This window comes from Aethalodelphis obliquidens, unplaced genomic scaffold (assembly GCF_003676395.1).
Source record: "Aethalodelphis obliquidens isolate GAN/ISIS:26980383/991018 unplaced genomic scaffold, ASM367639v1 scaffold10, whole genome shotgun sequence".
Classification (NCBI taxonomy): domain Eukaryota; kingdom Metazoa; phylum Chordata; class Mammalia; order Artiodactyla; family Delphinidae; genus Aethalodelphis; species Aethalodelphis obliquidens.
In genome coordinates, this window is record NW_020837954.1 from 41167522 (window position 1) to 41187997 (window position 20476).

Consider the following 20476-nt stretch of genomic DNA (forward strand, 5'->3'; position numbering starts at 1 on the left):
TGTTTCCTTAATTCCTCTTTCAGATTTTTCATCATTAGTGTATAGGAATGCAAGAGATTTCTGTGCATTAATTTTGTCTCCTGCAACTTTACCAAATTCATTGGTTAGCTCTAGTAGTTTTCTGGTGGCATCTTTAGGATTCTCTATGTATAATGTCATGTCATCTGCAAACAGTGACAGTTTTACTTCTTCTTTTCCAATTTAGATTCCTTTTATTTCCCTTTCTTCTCTGATTGCTTTGGCTAAAACTTCCAAAACTATGTTGAATAATAGTGGTGAGAGTGGGCAACCGTGTCTTGTTCCTGATCTTAGTGGAAATGCTTTCAGTTTTTCACCGTTGAGAACGATATTGGCTGTGGGTTTGTCCTATATGGCCTTTATTATGTTGAGGTGAGTTTCCTCTATGCCTACTTTCTGGAGAGTTTTTGTCATAAATCGGCGTTGAATTTTGTCGAAAGCTCTTTCTGCATCTATTGAGATGATCATATGGTTTTTCTCCTTCAGTTTGTTAATATGGTGTATCACCTTGATTGATTTGCGTATATTGAATCCTTGCATTCCTGGGATAAATCCCACTTGATCATGGTGTATGATCATTTTAATGCGCTGTTGGATTCTGTTTGCTAGTGTTTAGTTGAGGATTTTTGCATCTATGTTCATCAATGATATTGGCCTGTAGTTTTCCTTTTTTGTGACATCTTTTTCTGGTTTTGGTATCAGGGTGATGGTCACCTTGTAGAATGAGTTTGGGAGCATTCCTCCCTCTGCTGTATTTTGGAAGAGTTTGAGAAGGATAGGTGTTAGCTCTTCTCTAAATGCTTGATAGAATTCACCTGTGAAGCCATCTGGTCCTGGACTTTTGTTTGTTGGAAGATTTTTAATCACAGTTTCAATTTCAGTGCTTGTGATTGGTCTGTTCATATTTTCTATTTTTTCCTGGTTCAGTCTCCAAAGGTTGTGCTTTTCTAAGAATTTGTCCATTTCTTCCAGGTTGTCCATTTTATTGGCATAGAGTTGATTGTAGTAATCTCTCATGATTCTTTGTATTTCTGCAGTTTCAGTTGTTAACCTCTCCTTTTTCATTTCTAATTCTGTTGTTTTGGGTCTTCTCCCTTTTTCTCTTGATGAGTCTGGCTAATGGTTTATCAATTTTGCTTATCTGCTCAAAGAACTAGTTTTTAGTTTTATTGATCTTTGCTATTGTTTCCTTTGTTTCTTTTTCATTTATTTCTGATCTGATCTTTTTGATTTCTTTCCTTCTGCTAACTTTGGGAATTTTTTGTTCTTCTTTCTCTGATTGCTTTAGGTGTAAGGTTAGGTTGTTTATTTGAGATGTTTCTTGCTTCTTGATGTAGGATTGTACTGCTATAGACTTACCTCTTAGAACTGCTTTTGCTGCACCCCATAGGTGTTAGGTCGTCATTGTTTACATTGTCATTTGTTTTTAGGTTTTTTTTGATTTCCTCTTTGATTTCTTCAGTGATCTCTTGGTTATTTAGTAGTGTATTGTTTAGCCTCCATGTGTTTGTATTTTTTACAGATTTTTTTTTCCTGTAATTGATATGTTGTCTCATAGCGTTGTGGTCGGAAAAGATACTTGATACAATTTCAGTTTTCTTAAATTTACCAAGGCTTGATTTGTGACCCAGATATGATCTATCCTGGAGAGTGTTTATGAGCACTTGAGAAGAAAGTACAATCTGCTGTTTTTGGATGGAATGTCCTATAAATATCAATTAAGTCCATCTTGTTTAATGTATCATTTAAAGCTTGTGTTTCCTTATTTATTTTCATTTTGGATGATGTCTCCATTGATGAAAGTGGGGTGTTAACGTCCCCTACTATGGTTGTGTTACTGTTGATTTCCCCTTTTATGGCTGTTAGCAATTTACTTATGTATTGAGGTGCTCCCATGTTGAGTGCATAAGTATTTAGAATTGTTATATCTTCTTCTTGGGTTGATCCCTTGATCATTATGTATTGTCCTTCTTTGTCTATTGTAATAGTCTTTATTTTAAAGTCTATTTTGTCTGATATGAGAATTTCTACTCCAGCTATCTTTTGATTTCCATTTGCCTGCAATATCTTTTTCCATCCCCTCACTTTCAGTCTGTATGTGTCCCTAGGTCTGCAGTGGGTCTCTTGTAGACAGCATATGTATGGGTCTTGTTTTTGTATCCATTCAGCCTGTCTATGTCTTTTGGTTGGAGGATTTAATCCATTTACATTTAAGGTAGTTATCAATATGTATGTTCCTATTACCATTTTCTTAGCTGGTTCGGGTTTGTTCTTGTAAGACTTTTCCTTCTCTACGCCTCTTCCTTCTCTTGTGTTTCCTGCCTAGAGAAGTTCCTTTAGCATTTGTTGTAGAGCTGGTTTGGTGTTGCTGAATTCTCTTAGCTTTTGCTTATCTGTAAAGATTTTAATTTCTCCATCAAATATGAATGAAATCTTTGCTAGGTAGAGTAATCTTGGTTGTAGGTTTTTCTCTTTCATCACTTTATATATGTCCTGCCACTCCCTTCTGGCTTGCAGAATTTCTGCTGAAAGATCAGCTGTTAACCTTATGAGGATTCCCTTGTATGTTAATTTTTGCCTTTCCCTTGCTGCTTGTAATTTTTTTTTCCTTGTATTTACTTTTTGATAGTTTGATTAATATGTGTCTTGGTGTGTTTCTCCTTGGATTTATTCTGTATGGGAGTGTCTGGACTTGATTATTTCCTGGACTTGATTGATTATTTCCTTACCCATATTAGGGAAGTTTTTGACTATAATCTCTTCAAATATTTTCTCAGTCCCTTTCTTTTTCTCTTCTTCTTCTGGGACCCCTATAATTCGAATGTTGGTGTGTTTAATGTTGTCCCAGATATCTCTGATACTGTCCTCAATTCTTTTCATTCTTTTTTCTTTATTCTGCTCTGCAGTAGTTACTGCCAGTATTTTATCTCCCAGGTCACTTATCCATTCTTCTGCCTCAGTTTTTCTGCTCTTGATTACTTGTAGAGAATTTAAATTTGATTTATTATGTTGTTCATCATTGTTTGTTTGCTGTTTCGTTCTTCTAGGTCCTTGTTAAACATTTCTTGTATTTTCTCCAGTCTATTTCCAAGATTTTGGATCATGTTTACTATCATTATTCTGAATTCTTTTTCATGTAGACTGCCTATTTCCTCTTCATTTGTTTGGTCTGGTGGGTTTTTACCTTTGTCCTTCATCTGCTGTGTATTTCTCTGTCCTCTCATTTTGCTTAACTTACTGTGTTTGGGGTCTCTGTTTCGCAGGCTGCAGGTTCGTAGTTCCCGTTGTTTTTGGTGTCTGCCCCCAGTGGGTAAGGTTGGTTCAGTGGGTTGTGTAGGCTTCCTGGTGGAAGGAACTGGTGCCTGTGTTCTGGTGGATGAGGCTGGATCTTGTCTTTCTGGTGGGCAGGACTGCATCTGGTGGTGTGTTTTGGGGTGTTTTTGACCTCACTATGATTTTAGGCAGCCTCTCTGCTAATGGTGGGTTTGTGTTCCTTTCTTGCTAGTTGTTTGGCACAGGGTGCCCAACACTGTAGCTTTTTGGTTGTTGAGTGGAGCTGGGTCTTAGTGCTCAGATGGAGATCTCTGGGAGAGCTTTCGCCGTTTGATATTACATGGGGCCAGGAGGTATCCGGTGGAGTAGTGTCCTGAACTTGGTCTCCCACTTCAGAGGCTCAGGCTGGACACCTGACCAGAGCACCAAGATCCTGTCAGCCACACAGCTCAGAAGAAAAGCAAGAAAAAGAAAGAGAGAGAAAGAGAGAGAGAGAGAGAGAGAGAGAAAGATAAATAAAATAAAATAAAGTTATTAAAATAGAAAAAAATTGTTAAAAATGAAATATAATTTAAAAAAAGAAAGAAGAGAGCAACCAAACCAAAAATCAAATACTCCAATGATAACAAACGCTAAAAACTATACTAAAGAAAAAACAAAAAAGGGACAGTCAGAACCCTAGGACAAATGGCAGAAGCAGAGCTATACAGACAAAATCATACAAAGAAGCATACACATACACATTCACAAAATGAGAAAAAGGAAGAAAAATATGTATATAAATTTAAAATTGAAGAGCGCAACTGAATAAATAAACAAATCTACCAATGATAATAAGCTCTAAATACTAAACTAAGGTAAACATAAAACCAGAGACAAATTAGATGCAGAAAGCAAATCCCAAGTCTACAGTTGCTCCCAAAGTCCACTGCCTCAATTTTGGGGTGATTCGTTGTCTCTTCATGTATTCCACAGATGCAGGGTACATCAAGTTGATTGTGGAGCTTTAATCCACTGCTCCTGAGGCTGCTGGGAGAGATTTCCCTTTCTCTTCTTTGTTCGCACAGCTCCCGGGGTTCAGCTTTGGATTTGGCCCCGCCTCTGCGTGTAGGTCGCCTGCGGGCATCTGTTCCCCGCCCAGACAGGAGGGAGTTAAAGGTGCGGCCGATTCAGGGGTTCTGGCTCACTCAGGCAGAGGGGAGGGAGGAATACGGAAAGCGAGGCGAGCCTGTGGTGGCAGAGTCTGGCGTGATGTTGTAACAGCCTGAGGCGCCGTGTATTCTGCAGGGGAAGTTGTCCCTGCATCATGGGACCCTGGCAGTGGCGGGTTGCCCAGGCTCCTGGGAGGGGAGGTGTGGATAGTGACCTGTGCTTGCACACAGGCTTCTTGGTGGCTGCAGCAGTAGACCTAGCATTTCATGCCTGTCTCTGGGGTCCACTCTGGTAGCCGTGGCTTGCACCCATCTCTGGAGCTTGTTTGGGCGGTGTTCTGAATCCCCTGTCCTCATGCACCCCGCAACAATGGTCTCTTGCCTCTTAGGCAGGTCCAGACTTATCCCCAGACTCCCTCCCGGCTAGCTGTGGCACACTAGCCCCCTTCAGGCTGTGTTCACGCAGCCAACCCCAGTCCTCTCCCTGGGATCTGACCTCCAAAGCCAGAGCCTCAGCTCCCAGCTCCCAGCCCCCACCCACCCTGGTGGGTGAGCAGACAAGTCTCTCAGGCTAGTGAGTGCTGGTCGGCACTGATTCTCTGTGCGGGAGTCTCTCCACTTTGCCCTCTGCACCGCTGTTGCTGTGCTCTCCTCTGTGGCTCCGAAGCTTCCCCCCACCACCACCCTGTCTCCGCCAGTGAAGGGGCTTCATAGTGTGTGGAAACTTTTCCTCCTTCACAGCTCCCTCCCCGAGGTGCAGGTCCCATCTCTATTCTTTTGTCTCTGTTTTTCCTTTTTTCTTTTGCCCTGCCCAGGTATGTGGGGAGTTTCCTGCCTTTTGGGAAGTCTGAGGTCTTCTGCCAGCGTTCAGTAGGTGTTCTGTAGGAGTTGTTCCACATGTAGATGTAGTTTTGATGTATTTGTGGGGAGGAAGGTGATCTCCATGTCTTACTCCTCTGCCATCTTGAAGGCGCCCCCTTACGTGCCCATTTTAAAATCAGTTTCAGGCAAGGAGAATGGCATTACCATGTTTGACTAGACTCCATGCTGTCCAACAGAACTTTCTGTAGTCATGGAAGTATTCTATATTTGCGCTGTCCAGTACAGTAGCCACTAATCACATATGGCAGTTTTTGAGCAATGAAAATGTGGCTAGTGCCAATGAGGAACTGAATAGTTAAAATTAATTTAAATTCAACCATATATGGCTAGTGGATGCCATATTGGGCCACATAGGGCTAGATCAGTCATTTGAGACAGAATTGATGTTGGGTCGTCAACTATGACATTCAGTACATCTTTCAATAAAACAGTCAACAGGTGGTGCATTTGTTTTTTAGAACTTCTGTCTAATTAGTGACCCACCAAGGAGGCTCTTTTGAAGACAAACCAACCAAATAAATAAAACAAGTGTACACACTTGCATGGGCTAACAGTAGCAGCATCTCCTAGGTGAAAGGGTAAGGTGGGAGATCGTGGTATGACAGCATGTGGCATGGTCCCACTGATAGTGGGGGTTGGATTGGGATATAATTGTCTACAAACTCTGCAGGTGAGGGACAGGCTGCTCTTCTCCATTAGGAAGGTGTTTTTTTGTTTTCTGGTGTTTTTGTTTGTTTGTTTGTTTTTTGCAGTGTTGTAAATAGGGAGTGACAACTCTTATTAATATATAATGCCAAAGCCTGCCTGCCTACCTTGTAGGTTGTACAGCCAGGGAAATACATAGATGGCATCTAGGAGGATTTATACATCCAGTAAATCTTTATCAGTTACTTGCTATGCTCCACATAGTATTCTAGGTACTGAAAAGATAATAAACAAGACTAAGACTAGTAAGCAAGTTCCTGTTTTAATGGAACTTAGTTGTTACAGACAAATAACTAATATATTTCAAATTGTGGTAAGTGTTAAGAAGAAAAAAAGCAAGATAATAGGTAGAGTGAAGAAAATAGCCTTAACAAATGCCTAGGTCTGTGACTGTTTTGTCAAAAGCTCAGAGGTTTTAAGTTTTTCTTGTGAGAAAAGGACATTTGGTTTTATAGGCTTATTTATTTTAACAGCAAAGAAAAAAAAAAGTCTCTGGATTACCTATTTGCCACGAGAAGGGAAAATTAAATTAGTTCCCGAGAATAGTTTCCTGATTGAAAAGTAAATTTTGCCTGAGATGTTATAGTGAGCCTGGCATGGCCTGATAATAGGATGAAGTTTATTTCTATTTTGATCATGTTCTTCTGTATCCTTTGCCTTATCTGGAGAACTTTGGCTACCCTAAGTCAACTTCTGGGCTCCAGCTCTCTCAACCATAAAATGGCATTTTAATAATAATAATTAATTATATGGATTCTGGAAAGATTAGCTATTATCAGAATAATTATGAAATGCTTTATAAAGTTGTAGGCCAAAGGAAACATTAAGCATTCTTCATTAAATTTAAGCAAGTCATTTAACCTCTCTGGGTCTTAGTTTTTTCATTTAACCTCTCTGGGTCTTAGTGGTGAAACGAAGTAGTTGTATTGTCAAGAATCTTAGGAAACAGATCCTCTCTTTCAGTGCTGTTGGAAATAGGAATTAGTATAACTTTTCTGGAGAGCCAATTTGCAGAATAATTTCAAGTTCTTTAAAACGTGCAAACCTTTTTGCCCCAAGGAACAGAATTCGAAGTGTTCACAGGTGCATGTTTAAAGATGTTTATCATACTGTTGTTTATAATAGCAAGAAGACAGCAAACGGATGTTGAACAATTGGCATTTGGTCCAGTTATGGTGCATTCCCTGTGAAATTCTATGCAGCTACTAAAGATGATGATAGCATTAATAGATATGAATGGAATTGGAAAGAAATTCACCGTGTACTAGCGTTTGTGGTAACCTGCCTCTTCACTTTGGCCTGCTGCAATCAAGAGTAGTAATTATGGTTGCTTAGAAAAAAATCTAGCAATAGTGTCAGGTAATTATTGGGCACTCCAATATCCTAGGCACTAGGCTAAGCTTTATTCATATATTATCTCATTGAAGTTTCATATTAACCCTATTGAGTAGGAACAGTTTGGAACCCAATTTTGCAGATGAAGGAACCAAGGCTCATAGGAATAATATACCTTGTCCAAGGCTTTAAATGCAGAAGTAGCAAAGTCAGAATTTGTAACCTAGTCATTTGACTGCAGAGCCTACGTTCTGAAACCATGGGCTAGATTGCCTCTCTGTAAACTGTGTTTAGGTTCTAGATAGGGTAGCTATCACAGGTATATTGTGGAAACTCCTTCACATCCTTTCCTGTAACTGCACCCTTATTTGAGAGTACTTTGGTCTGAGTATGTGGCAGAGGAAGGAGTGGTCCACTCTTTAATACAGAGGTCAGCAGACCACGGCCAGTGAGCCAAATCAGCCTGCTGCCTGTTTTTGTAAATCACATGTTATTGCAACCCAGCCATGTTTATTCATTTATGTATCGTCTATGGCTGTTTTTGCACGGCAAGGGCAGAAATGAGTGTTTCAACAGAGACCATATGGCCATTTGTATCATCTTGTCCTTTACAGAGAAGGTTTGCTGATAGAAATCTGGAAGGATGTGTGCCCTATTACAGTGACCATTCTTCTTTCCCTAAAGAGAGTAACTTAAAAGACAAAACAACCCTAGGGACTTCCCTGGTGGTGCAGTGGTTAAGAATCTGCCTGCCAGTGCAGGGGACAGGGGTTCAAGCCCTGGTCCGGGAAGATACTACATGCCACAGAGCAACTAAGCCTGTGTGCCACAACTGCTGAGCCTGCGCTCTAGAGCCCACGAGCCACAGCTACTGAAGCCCATGTGCTTAGAGCCCGTGTTCCTCAACAAGAGAAGCCACTGCAATGAGAAGCCCGCGCACCTCAACGAAGAATAGCCCCAACGAAGAATCGCCACAACTAGAGAAAGCCTGCATGCAGCAGCGAAGACCCAACACAGCAAAAAAAAAAAAAAAAAGACAAAACAACCCAGTTTTAGGGCTACTATCCTACACAGGCCACAGGGATACAGGTAGTTGTAGGGTTTTCCGAGGCAGTGAACAAGAGCAGTCTATTTCAGGACAACTGAAGGCCCTCTGTGCGCGGCTGACTGGCTGGCATTCTCTAACTGGGTCTTCGTTGCCTTGAAACTCTGCCTGCTGCTGCTCCTCTGAGATGGAATGTGTATTCACAAATGAGGCGCTCCTTTAGTCATGGTGCATTTCCTGGGCCCTGGAGACATGGGCATGACATCACCAAGGGCCAATTAAAACAGGCTTCTCGGTCACACAAGCCCCTGAACCTCTTTAGAGGTCTGTATGGAGTGTGTGTTCTGCTCCTAGCCCTCAGGGTGTGAATTGAGACTGCCTTCCTCATCCAGCCATATTCTGGGCGCAGAAGTCTAGCTTCCAGACCCGAGAGGCCAGGGCAAGTTTGAAAATTTGCAGAGTTGGAGGCAGATTCCCATTTAGTATTTTTTTCCAGGGCTCAGGTTTTTATTCCCAGTTTTCCACTCTTAATGACGTTGTTACTTTATGTGGGAAAGGGAGGGTGGTGAAAGATGCTGTCTGTGTTAGGTAAAAGACACTTGGCAGTTAGAATTTCTGGATAAGTATAGGTTGGTAACGTAACAAAATCGGAAGCATATTTTGCCATTATGTTACATGGCTTTTGTGTATAGCTTAACATCATAAAACAACATCTTTTAACAGTAAAGGCTCCTAGCAAAATTAGTGTGGCTTAGAATAGGGCAATTACCAAAGGAACTTTACTAAGGGGGATTAGTCACTCATTAAATCTTTTATCTTCAGGAAGAAAAGAAACTTCTTTTTTTTCAATTCTTTTTTCTTAGAATTTAAGCATTTTAGGTATACCCCGTGCCACACCCCCTCTTCCTAATTTATATATGTACTTATTTATGAAAATGACTTGTGGAATTTAGTTTCAGATATAACTGTTCATTCTATGTACCAGAAAGGTTATTGAAAGACTTGTTTTCTAATTGGTAATAGCTCAGTCTCTTGCTAACAAGCCATAATTGTAAAATTCCCTCTTTAAAAATTATTCAAGGAAACAGGCTCAGGACTCAACGTGAGATTACACTGGACAGACTTTTATAGTTTAATCCAGGGATTGAACCAAAAACTTGTGTTTTCCAGTCTTCACAGGCAATCTACGGTTGAATGAGAATGATTCCTTTAGTATTTTTTCATGTTTGAACTCTTTTTAATGAAGTCTAAGAGAAATTACTAGACACAGACATTTTTGTGAGTATTATGTTATCTGTGGCTACCCTAAACCACAGAGCATGCCACCCCTACAGCTTAAAAAAAATCCTTGTTGTTTCTGCAAAGATAAAGATGATTATTATTTTTTTAAATTGTAGAGGCTTTTATTTTAAGAATCACTTGAAAGTGTATGAATTTATTCCTATTTCCTAAGAACAAATATAGCAGTAATTAAAGGAATTTCCTCTAGAACTGTGCAATATATCATAAAAGAGGCCACCTTTTAGCATTTCAGAGATTCCCCCCCTTAAAGATCTCTATGCAGTTTAAAACATTAATTATTAAAATTTCTAAACATCTCTGATATTTTTAATGGTATATATGTGTGTGTGTGTGTGTGTATGTATATGTATATATATATTTAGATTTTATAGGTGAGGAAACTGAGGTACAGAAAGATTGAATCTTCTACCTTGTGTCATTCATAGAAGCAGATATTGAATGCGTAAATCATTCTTACCAAAACCCTTAAGAGGATATTCCTCTGTGTCTTTACATAAAATTGTTCTTGTTTTCCTTTGCTAGCTTCCAAGCTTTGCCTCGTTAACAACGAATTTTGTATTCCACAACCCTTTTGACGGTCGACAAAAGAGCAGGTTAGCCTGGGCAGACTGGAGCAAGCCTGGAGAGGGGCCAGTTACCACAGGCGTAAAGGTGTGGGGCCGGGGCTCTGGGAGATCTCCTTCTGCCTTACTCTTGGCAGAGGACCAATTCTCCTCAACCCCATCCCCCAATTTCTCACACCTGAACTAATATTTTGCCACCTCTCAGAGGGTTGTCATGAACACTGATGAGTTTAACGCCGAAAAAAATGCTTCAAGCCTTTTGGAAAAAAGGTCTGTCTTATATAAGTGCACAATTAGTATTGGCCACAGCACCGGTCACAAGCCTCTTGAGTGGGCAGTAGGCACCCTTGGATGAAGTTAACCAGATGCTTGTGTTGGTGAGGACAGACTCAGGAATGAGGTCTGCTGCTGCCTTGAGAGGACACGTCTGGTTTGAAACGTTGAAAGCCAGGTGATCCTTTTAGCAGCTACGCAGTAATGTCTCTTCACTGCTTCTGTTTCCTGCTAATTTGGGGAGCAGCAGATGCCTCCCTCGGAATCCCTCCCAGAGTGTTGGCATGCCGTGCTGATCTTCTCACTAAGCCCTAAACTTTTCCCGCAGAAGAAAAGTCTCGAAAGGTTAGTCCAGAATATGATAGCGAGAAGTTGTGAGAGATAGTCTGATTGGTTTATGAAAAGGTAAGGATGAGTCATGTCACTCCTAAAGGCACTGGCATCCATTTATCACACCAAAGCAAACACTGAAAGAAGGAAGCCTTTAGTCTCATTAAGGAACCCAGACAAAAATCCCACTTAATCCATCTTGCTTTTCCTTTTCCTCTAACTCAGCTGGTGTGCAGGTGTAGGGCAGCTTGGCAGAAGCTTTGAACATTTGGAAAACGGAGTCATTACTGAAAGTCACTGACACACACTTCCCTTGGAATGCTGCTGATGTCATGGAAAACTGGGACCTTAGCAGTAACCCCTAACAACCAGAGCTACAGTAAACAGTAAATGTTACCTCCACCAAGGCATTGGTTTTTAAAGAGTTTTAACAGGCTAGGGCTTGCCAGCCACAACTCATAAAAATGTTCTTATAATTTTACCCTGCTCTCTAAAAGCACTGGATAACTGCTGAGGTTTCTCTGCCACTCGGGTATGCAAAGCCAAATTCACGTCAGTTTCAAGGTTCACGATTCAGAATTTACAGCACTTCTTTTCCATTCCTCTTCATACCCCCTGCCATGCTCACAGGATTAGGCCTGGGAGATTTAATACTTTTTCAAAGAAGTCTCTTGTCTTACTGAGTTGCCTCCATTTCTGGTGATGGGTTGAATCTGTGTGCTAGGTTTTGCCTAGTGTTTTATTGGCCTAGCGGTTAACCCAGTCTGGTTAATTTGTAGCCCTTGATCAATAGGTTATATTCCAACCGATTTGAGATAGTTGGGCAAAGTGACACCCTGTAGTTCAAACACTGAACTAGGTGCATAGCAAGAGAACAAGCAGCACATGCTGTCGTATAGAGTTGTCGAGAATGGTTGCTGTCAACAGTTTAAAAAAGGAAAAGAAGACATAGAAACCAAGAGATGGGGAGGAATTTTCTCCCATGATTGGCTTTTTTTTTTTTTTAGGAGAGAGGTGAGAGGAATATTACTATGTAAACCAAACCCAGCATGGCTTCTTTTAGACCTGTGCACAAGGTGGGAAGAAGAAGAATGCTTGTGCAAGGCATTGTCAAGGTGACCATGTAACTTACCGCCCAAACTGGATACTTTGGAGAGTGAAGGGGCTCTACTAATAATTACTCTGGCACAATGGGAATAAAGCTGGACTGTCCCAAGCAAAGCAGGAATATGGTCATCTCCATCACTGTGTTAAGACCCACCCAGCCCAAGCCCTTTAATCACAATGCCAGAGAGAGTGGACCCATTCGTGCAACCTGGGTTGTCTCAGTCCCAAGAAAACAAGTCCACTCTTAGAATTAGTGGCCTAGATAGGGAACCCTTACTGCAAGATTTCCCCTTAGTTAAAACCTCAGGTAGAGTAAACGTGAACTCATAGTCTTTATTTACCCAGTTTTGAATATGACTTTTATTGCCATAGACCAGTGGTTCTTAAAATGTGATGAGATACCTGAGGGTCCCCAGAGATCCTTTCAAGGGATCTGTGAGGGTGAACTTTTTTCATCATAATATTAAGGCATTATTTGCCTTTTTCATTCTCATTTTCTCACAAGTGTACAGTGGAGTTTTCTAGAGGACATGTGAAGTATGATATTTTAATGAAGAGCCAGATTAATGAAGAACCAGATATTGGAATGTATTAAGCCAGACATTAAAGAGATTGGCAAGACTGTAAAACAGTGGCACTTGTCTCACTAAATTTTTTCATTTTAGAAAATGCAACTATTTTTCATAAAACTACATTATTTATGTTGAGGTTATAGGTTTATTAGTGTTACTTTTAAACAAATCAGCAAATACTTAAAAATTATTCAGTTTTGTTTTCTTTTAGTTTTTTAAAATTTTATTGAAGCATAGTTGATTTACAATGTTGTTTTAATTTCTTCTGTACAGCAGAGTGAGTCATTATACACACACACATATATATATATTCTTTTTCATATTCTTTTCCATTATGGTTTGTCACAGAATATTGAATATAGGTCCCTGTGCTGTACAGTAGGACCTTGTTGTTTATCCATACTATATATAATAATTTGCCGCTGCTAATCCCAAACTAGGGATTATCATACTAAGCGAAGTAAATCAGAAAGAGAAAGACAAATACCATATGATATCAGTTATATATGGAATCCAAAATACGATGCAAATCAACATATCTAGGAAGCAAAAACAGACTCACAGATATAGATAACAGACTTGTGGTTGCCAAGGAGGGATGGGGTAGGGGAAGGAAGGAATGGGAGTTTGGGATCATCAGTTTTAACTTCTGATGTGGTCAACATATTCCTCATAAATAAAAGCTCTATGAGTCCTTAATAGTTTTTAAGAGTATAAATTGGTCCCAGGTGGGAAAGGTTTGAGACCTGCTGCTCTAGACCTTTCTCTCTCCTGAGGAAACATGCTGGTAAATTGAGGTGATAAATTCCCTGTGAGAGAGACCATCTTTATTCATTATCTTATCTACTACAGCACCCAGCACAATGCCTTGCCCACAGTTAGTGCTCTTTATAGATATGCATAGATGAGCTCCTGTGACAGCTCTGAAAAGTTACCACGTTCTCTCATGTTTGGGTGTTACATTAACATTACTGTTTTTTTTAAATTGAGGTATAGTTGATGTACACTGTTGCGTGTTTGGGTTTTTTTGTGTGTGTCTTTGTCTTTTGATATTTAATGTGTTCCAGTACTTTTTGTTAAATAGTTTTTTTGATATTTTGACATAACAATAATGATGTCATTTTTTTCCTTCCAAAGTCTTATGTAATAGATTAAATTCTCATATGAAACAAGAATGTTAGATTTAAAAAAAAAAAAACATGAAGAATAAAACAAGAACTCATTACTTTTGTTTTTTTAACCTACCAATTCTTCTTTATCCTTATCTCAGGTGTCACCTTCTTCAATTAGCCTTCCTGGAACTTCCCAGGCTGGCCTGGTACCCCTCCCATGTGCTTTCTAAGTAACCTTTATTACTGGAAGTACTACTCTGGTCATGCCATTGACATTTTGGTTTCCCCCAGTTAACTTTGCATGCCTTTATGACAGAAGTGCTGTCTTTAATTTCCTTATTCCCAGAATTGAATAGTACTTGGTAAAGGGTAAGCACTAGAGAATCTGTTAAATGAAAATGTATAGAAGGAAGGAAAAGTTAGCTAATTTAACTAGTTAGTGAAGTGTCCAGTGCCCCACCCCCCTTCCCAAAATAGAGGGTATTTATTGCATCTTTAAAATATCACAAACAGGTCTTAGGAATTATCCAACATCTTGTTTCCATAGCTGGACAACTTTTAGATCTTATTCATCAGTCTGCTGAACTATTCCTTTTTAAAAGACATAGATATCATTCCCCCAATTTTTGTGATATTTTTAACTATTGTGACTTGCTAAATCAAAGCAGCTGAATTTGACACAGTTCTATATAGTTTCCTTCAAGAATTAACTCATCTTTCTGGGCTTGAGATACCCTGTGGATGTTTTTTCCACCCAGGACATTTTAGAGTTCAACGAGAGACCTATTCTGAATGAGGATATTGATGGGGAGGTGAGCACACATAGACTTCACCTTGTAATGACCCCCAGTGTAACGCCCTTGCTCGTGTTCTTTACACAACTACAGATAGTGCCCATCGTGGCCAGTCCTTTGTTTCCCCACTGTATGTCAACCCAGAGCCTCTTCTTTTTCCTTCCAAGGGGAGTGAGATCTACATTGATGTGATTGAAGTCCCTCCGCAGGGTTCCTCTGGGGCCCTTCACAGTAACTATGCATCCCTTCAGGGCGATGTTGACATTTCCAGAATGTCGACAGTCTGATTGTTGAGAACTGTCTTCATTCTTGCAGTAGATGCAGCAAAGGGAGGTGAGGTATTTTTGTTTTCATTTTTTAATGTCATATTTTAACATGATTTCCATAGTACTGAAAAGAAAATTTTTAGTGGAAGAAACCACAATTTGAGATTGCTTTGTTATGACCTTACGTATAAACCAATATACAGTGGGCCCTGCATATCCGTGGATGTGGAACCTGTGGATACGGAGAGCCGACTGTACTGGGGCATTTTATGTAGGGGACTTGAGCATCCGAGGATTTTGCTGTCTATGCGGGGTGTCCTGGAACCAATCCCCTGTGGATGCCAAGGGGCCATATTTCCACCTATCTCTCCACACTCATAAACTCCTTTTCGGAGTAGGAATCTTTTAAGCCCTTAAAGGTTGGTTACCTTTTCCTGAGAATGTGATATTTCTCAATATCAGAAATTATTTCTTTTGGCAAAAAGGGAAAAATTCCATTATATATATATGTATGTATTTATATGTATATATATATACACACACACACACATACATACATACATACCACATCTTCTTTATCCACTCATCTGTTTGATGGACACTTAGGTTGCTTCCATATCTTGGCAATTGTAAATAATGCTACTATGAGCATAGAGGTGCATGTATTTTTTCGAATTAGTGGGATTTTTGTTTGTTTGTTTGTTTTGTTTTGTTTTGTTTTCAGGTATATACCCAGGAGTGGAATTGCTGGGTCATATGGTAGTTCTATTTTTAGTTTTTTGAGAAACTTCCATTCTGTTTTCCACAGTGGCTACACCAATTTACATTCCCAACAGTGTACGAGGGATCCCTTTTCTCCGCATCCTCGCCAACGTTTGTTCCTTGTGTTCTTTTTGATGATGGCCATTCTTACAGTTGTGAGGGATAACTCATTGTGGTTTTGATTTGCATTTCCCTGATGATTAACAGTGTTGACCATCTTTTCATGTGCCTCTTGGCCACCTGCATTTCCTCTTCGGAAAAATGTCTATTCAGGTCTTCTGCCCATTTTTAAATTGGGTTGTATGGGTTTTTTTTTTTTTTTATGTTGAGTTGTGTGAGCTGTTTATATATGTTGGATATTAATCCCTTATCAGTCGTATCATTTTCAAATATTTTCTCCCATTCAGTAGGTTCTCTTTTTGTTTTGTTGATGGTTTCCTTTGCTGTGCAAAAGCTTTTAAGTTTAATTAGGTCCCATTTGTTTTTTTTTTCGGATCTGTCTCCTAAAACAAAGGAAATAAAAGCATTCTGCTTGGTTTTAGGTTGAGTCTTTTCTCCGAGTGCTGTTAGTTATATGAGTCTCCAAGTCTCTTTCTTTTCCTTAAGACCTAACACTTTGGATAATTATTTACCAAACTTATCTTTGAGTGTTTGATGAGGAAACAGAGAGAGAATAGGAGGCAGTTCTTATCAAGTCCTCATTTAAAAAGGGTTCGGTGGGGGAATAGTAGTATTTTGTCTGAGATAGAGTCCTAAAGGAACATTGATTTTTTTGGACAGGGCACTGGCTGGATGGGAATGGGAGAGCTGGATATTTGTCCTGACTTTGCTACTCTCTAAATATTAGTATGATTTCAGCAGATCACCTTACTTCCCTTTGCTACTCTTAAGTTTCCCCATCTGTAAAATCCGGCTGGATTAGAAGGTCTCAAAGGCCCCTTGCAGATCATCTAATTCTATAGTTTGTTTTGTACTCTGGCAGGATTTCATGTTCTTGACGTTCTTAGTTGACAAGTAAGGTGTGGGAGGAAATGACAGTCTTGAGTAACCAAAATGGATTTTGTCTACCCATATGCGCTAATCCCCAAAAGAAGAAGAAAATGCAAATGAGCCAGGGGCCGAACACGAAAATGGTGACAGTGAGGAGAACATTGAAGCAGACAGCTGAAAGCTTCATTTCCTGGCCCGTCTGCCATGAGGAAGGCTGAGACTGCCAAAGCCTCCAGGCAACCAAGGCCAGAACTTTGGCTCACTCTTCTTTTGAGCTCCCCCCATACCACACACACAAACCGCACAGGAAAATTGTCGCTCTCCCTTCATATTTGTGCATTTTGGCTGCACTCCTATTTATGCCAAGTCCTCACCTAATCCCCTTCCTTCCAGCTGTCACTATATTCTGCCTGTTGCTTTCCGGGCTGTGGAAAGCAGCTGCAATTTCCAGTGGAGGCCCAGGGGTGGTGGCCTTAGCAGTGGGGCGTTGTTAGGGTGTGTGGACTCTGTCCGAGCCAACAGTCACTTTTACCTGGTTTATAGGCAGTTTGAGGAGTGTTCTCACTCTCCTTCCTTGGCACATGTCAGAACTGATGGCTTTAATTTTTTTCCCTCTCCTCCCTCTTTGGGGAGTTTTCCCCCACTCTACATTCCTCAGCCTTTTAGTCTGAGAGCGTCCTGTGGAAGATTTGGTTTGTCTTAGGTTCTTTTGCCAGGCTGCTCATCTTCTTCTTTTTTTTTCTTTTTTCCACATAAAACGTATTTATCTATTGGGAGAGCTAAAGATGGATAACCAGAGCTTACAAGCCTAGAAACTTGACCCCTTCTCATCTCTGACAGTATATCCCAAGCTATTAGGTCTCCCAAGGCCCAGAGAGCTCTTGGTCATTTGCTGTCCATCCGGCCTCTAGTTGGAGAGCTAGCTTTGGTGTCCTTTCACCTCTGGCTTGTGAGGTTTTCCCATGGAGCTTGTCTGCATACATCTCATATTGGCTTTTAGTGATGGTAACCGAACAAAGAGACACTTGGTTCTCATCATATTAGAAAGCTGAGCAAGAATCAGGAAATCTGCTTGAAGAATCTTGGCTGAATATAAGGAGAAGCCATGTTATTATAAAGGTTTTAAATCATTCCAGTGTGCACAGACTGACCTTGCTGGCCTGAATATTGAAAGCAGAACAAAACTCCCACCCAGTCATTGTTTTTGGCTGATGAAGAGAGCCTTTTTAGGTACAGTGGGTTGTTCTCTGCCCCTATTTCTGGAAACTGCATCAACTATCTTGCCTTCTACCTAGCAGTGCCAACCCACACTCCTGTTTTTTTAAAATAAATTTATTTATTTATCTATATTTGTTTTTGGCTGTGTTGGGTCTTCGTTGCTGCACGCGGGCTTTCTCTAGTTGCAACAAGTGGGAGCTACTCTTTGTTGCAGTGCGCGGGCTTCTTATTGCGGTGGTTTCTCTTGTTGCAGAGCATGGGCTCTAGGCGCATGGGCTTCAGTAGTTGTGGCACGACACACTCCTGTTTATATAAGAGGAATCTCACATAGTTCTCAGAGCCTGGTGAAAAAGAACTCAAAGTGTGTCTGTGTTTGGGTTTGTCTGATGGTTTCTCCTATCTGTATGAATTTTGTATTTTATTTCAAAGAATTTAAATTTTAATTGATGTTAAATTCAAATAGACGAGTCTATTTGATAAAATTCTTTGGTGATAGGATCCTGTTTAACTTTATAGGTACTATATAAAGTCTTTTTATTCATGTTGGGAATAAAATACTACAAAGCCATTTTTTTTTTTCAATTCTGTTTTATCTCAATCCTGGACTTACTTGGCTATATTGTTTCTAATGCCCAGTTAACCCTTCTGTCACTCATCCTTTCTCCCACTCCACATTTTTTGCATTGTCTATAATTCATAGAATCATAGTTTGATAAAGCATTAGTACTGGAAGGGTCCTTAGATGTTAACTACCCAAGCTTAATTTTATAGATGAAAAAAGAGCCTACAAAAGTAACAGGATTAGGCCAAGGTCACATACCTGCCAGAGCTTAGGCTCACAAGTGTTTTTCCACCATACTACTCCAGACTCCATGTGTCAGGAATTTTCCAAAGCACTAGACTAATAATAGCTACTTCAACAGTCAGGAAGTGCATCTTACTGGAAAGGGCAGAGGTTTTGGAGCCAGAGATATTTTGGTTTGAATATCTTGTTCTGCCATCTACTGGCAGGGTAAATTGGGCAAGTAACTAAAGCTTTTAGGGACTCTGTTTCTTCATCTGTGATATGGGAATAATAATAATAATACTTTAGGGTTATTATGAGTATTGCACTATATGATCTATATAATGTGCCTGTTATACATATTGTGTTCAACAAATTATTATTATAAAAAATCTACTGATCATAGGAAATATTATCTCATATATATAAATAATAATTTAAAATAGGTATTTTCGGGCTTCCCTGGTGGCGCAGTGGTTGAGAGTCCGCCTGCTGATGCAGGGGACACGGGTTCGTGCCCCGGTCTGGGAAGATCCCACATGCCGCGGAGCGGCTGGGCCCGTGAGCCGTGGCCGCTAAGCCTGCGCGTCCTGAGCCTGTGCTCCGCAACGGGAGAGGCCACAACAGTGAGAGGCCCGTGTACCGCAAAAAAAAAAAGAAAGGTATTTTATAATTAGCTATTCTGAGCCGTTCTTATTCAATAGTATTCTCCTAAATTTAGCATTAAAATATGAATGGAGTGAGTTGTCCGGAAATGAATTCCTGAAAGTTATTTATACCATGACAGTGATTCATGCATTTCCCTTTTCTTTATAGCTTTCATCTGTACTTAGCTACAGTGTATCTTGTCCAAAAATTTTTGTACATGTTGAACTCACCCTAGGAAGACATCTGGAGTATACTTAGGCTTGGCCCCTGGTTTTCATTTAGCTAAACACTAGGATATAAATCTAGAATATAATCTACATAGAATGTTAAATTCATATTTTTGAGAAGCTTGAGATATTTAGTGTTATTCTGAAACTCTTTGTGTGATGAACAGCTTCGATGTGAAATTATATGTACCTGTTCGGAGTATAGGTTGAAGTTATCTTGTGTTCATCATAAAAGGGCCCAAGATTGTTCTGTTAAAAGGAAGTAGAACTACGTTGTTGAACCCAATAGCATGGGGAGGAGGAATGAGTTAGGAAACAGAAGCTAAGATTGAATTAGCAAAGGCCAGAAGCAACAAAAGAAAGTTTGGAAGCTTCAGGAGTGATTCAGGGGAATTTCAGTTGTGGGCCTCTCAGATTGCATAGATGTCGTTGGCCGACTGGAATGCACTTAAGCTTAAAGTGGATGGAAGGACCTTGAGAAACTAGACAGAAAAAATTTCGCTTCTCTAATAATGAGAGGGCTTGGGAGAAAGAGCTTTGGCTTAGATTTTAGACAGAAGTTAAGTGCAAGTAGAAAGAGGCACTATGTGCTTTCCTCCTTATGGAACCCTTACTTGCTAAGGCACTTTCAAGTTCATGTAATTTGGTCCATAACTATGGTTAGATACATAGACTTTTCTTTCCTTGGTCGCTTTTTCAGTAAGGTGAAAGTTAAAGAGTGCAGCAGTGGTGGAGAGTGGAGTGGATATTCCTTGTGCCTATTCCTACCCACTGTTATATATTAGGTTAAGAGCCTTAGGCCAGCAGTTTCTTAAAGATAAAAGTAGGCGTCAGTTTGGAGGAATATTGGATAATTGAATATGACCAGGAAGTAGAAGGTGCTATTTTGCTATATTTTGGGTTCATCCAGATGGGATCAAACCAGAGGAATTTGGCAAGCATTGGGACTCACCACTTAGAACCACACTGAAATAGTTGTGGTAGCAAAAGAATTTCTCCAGGAGACTTATTCCACTTGAGGCATAACAGCCAGAGATTCCTGGCCCTTGAGGGGAGAGTGCCAAAGCTGATAAATTTTAGAACAATCAACTGAAGTCTATAAACTCAGGAGAAGTAGTT

General features: G+C 40.1%; 1 protein-coding gene and 1 pseudogene across 2 annotated transcripts in view; one reads left to right on the top strand and one right to left on the bottom strand.

Annotated features, from left to right (window-relative positions):
- RAD51B (RAD51 paralog B) overlaps positions 1 to 20476 on the top strand; it is a 689357-nt gene that overhangs the window by 279425 nt on the left and 389456 nt on the right. The gene's annotated exons all lie outside the window — the stretch shown is intronic.
- Positions 14234 to 15209, bottom strand: LOC113622897 (60S ribosomal protein L9 pseudogene; annotated as a pseudogene).